This window comes from Loxodonta africana, unplaced genomic scaffold, assembly GCF_030014295.1.
Source record: "Loxodonta africana isolate mLoxAfr1 unplaced genomic scaffold, mLoxAfr1.hap2 scaffold_358, whole genome shotgun sequence".
NCBI classification, from domain to species: domain Eukaryota; kingdom Metazoa; phylum Chordata; class Mammalia; order Proboscidea; family Elephantidae; genus Loxodonta; species Loxodonta africana.
The window spans coordinates 131,739-134,004 of record NW_026975072.1 but is presented as its reverse complement, the minus strand read 5'-3'; positions in this window follow the sequence as shown (position 1 = coordinate 134,004).

The following is a 2,266-nucleotide window of genomic DNA, read 5'->3' as shown; positions in this document are numbered from 1 at the left end:
ATAGTGACAGTTGTGTGCACCAGGTGCTAGTAGCAGCAGGGGTCACATTCCAGGGGGGACAGGATGCTGACAGACTTCCCCCAAGTGCCAGTGAGGTAGGTGTGTCCCTATTCCTAAAGGACTTTGGTGGGTGGGTTGTGCGGCTGTACCTTAGGCACCCAATGCTGATACCTCTACAGATTGGTAGGTGTCATTATCCTCAGATCCCTTAGGCAGGAGGCTAAGTGGTATGGGTGGAGCTTCAGCCCTCAGTTCCCCGTTGTGGGTCAGTGAGGGCTCTGTTTAATAGGTAGAGATATCAGACCTGGAGAACTTGTCTTTCCAGTAATCTGCTAAAACAATTACATTCAGATCAGTATCAGAATTGCTTTTGCTTTGTAACAGCCACCTTTTTCCCTGTAGGGAGGAAAGTTCAAGACTGTGGATCGCATATGCTTGGGTGGAGATGTTTCTGTACTTTTATTCCAAATTTGGGGTGTCAGGGAAGGATTTTTGGTCCCTGGGTTTCTTGTAGCTGCTTCTCTCAGGCCAGGAGAATGGGTTAGGAAAAGACAAAAAACAAAACAAAACAAAACAAAAAAAAACTGCAGAGCATTTCACTCTCTGGCCCGGGAAATTCCAATGTTAATGAAGCCGCCTGGGAAGGGAGGGGAGGAATCAGATAGATAGGAGAAAGTACCACCCAGGAATATAGACAAAGTTAGTTATCTTGCTTGGTGATGACTGTTTTATCTGAGATTCCCCAGGGGCATGTAGCCTGTGTGCACTGCCTGGGTTGAGATTTCCCCCGAGGGTCAGGCCCGCGTCTTGTGCTTGTGCTGTCTCAGGAGCCATGGTCAGCTCTTCCACTCCCTGTCCAAAGCCCAGCACCAAGGTTCCCTGGCTGGGACGCTGAACTCCAGGCTCCAAAACAGTTGCTGCCTCCCAGTGACTTCTCCTCCTGTCAGCTGCATCACTGTGCTGCCTGCAGGCACTGGCTGGGCTTGCCCCGAGGTCACTTCTGGGGGCTAGGGCTGCATCCCATGTTTGCGCCATCTCAGGATGCCATGCCCAGCTCCCCTGCACCCAGTGCAAAGCCTGGCGCCAAGGTTTTCTGACTGGGATGCTGGCTCCAGGCTCCGAAAACAGTCGCTGCTTCCCCGTGGTTGCTCGTTCTTCCGTTAGCCACGTCAGTGTGCAGCCTGCTTGCACTGGCTGAGTCTCTATGGAGGTTACCCCAGGGGGCTGAGGGTTAGGGCTGTGTCCTGTGCCTACCCCGCCTCAACAAGCTGCAATCAGCCTCACCACTCGGCACCAGGGAACCACAAGGGCTCAAGGCTATGGTGCCGGTCACCGGCTTCAGAGGCAGTTGCTGTTTCAGGATGCAGCTTTTCGCTCACCTGGCTCTCAGGTCAACCCTTTAGATCTGTGTTTGATGGTCATGGTTCGTAGATTGTCATGTATGTGATCGATTCACTTGTTTTTCCGAGTCTTTGTTGCAAGAGGGATCTGAGGTAGCTTGTACCTAGTCAGCCATCTTGGCCCCACCCTCTGCCTCCTGTGTTGTGTTTTTATTATAAATAAACTTTATATTAAGGAATTTTCTACTATCCTTAGTTTGTTGAATACCTTTATTTTAAAAGAGTGTTAGATTTTGTCACTTGCCTGTTTTTAATCAATTAAGAGAATTATCATGTTTTTACTCAAATAATGCACACCCTCTATGCTTGTTTGCCATACATCCCTTCCTACCACAAGGTATCCTTCAGTGCACTATGCTCATTTTTTACATATTAATTAAGTTTGACATTGTGGCGCTTATGGAAATACTTCACAGCAGGGAGGGCATGGGTGGAAAACAAGCATGGAAGGTGTGCATTATTTGTATAAAAATATTACTGTTCTTATATTGAAAATTGTCTTACATCCTAGGAGAAATCCTACTTGGTCATGGTATAGAATCATTTTAATATGCTGTTGTATTTGTTTTCCTACTATTTCAGTGAGGACTTTTGTATCTATAATCATGAAGGCTATTTCTTTTGCTGTACCTTTTCTCTTGAGGCAGGCATCTTTTTCTGTCTTTTTTTTTTTTTTATCACAACAATGCTGGCCTCACAGGATAAGTTAAGAAATGTTTCCTCCTCTATTTTTAACAAGTGTTTGAGAAGGATTGTTTCTAATGCCTTAGTATTTGGTAGAATTTACGAATGAAGCCTTCTTGTAAAGGTCTTTTCCCTGCTGGGATGTTTGATTGCAATTTTAACCTCTTTTCTTGTTATAGGTC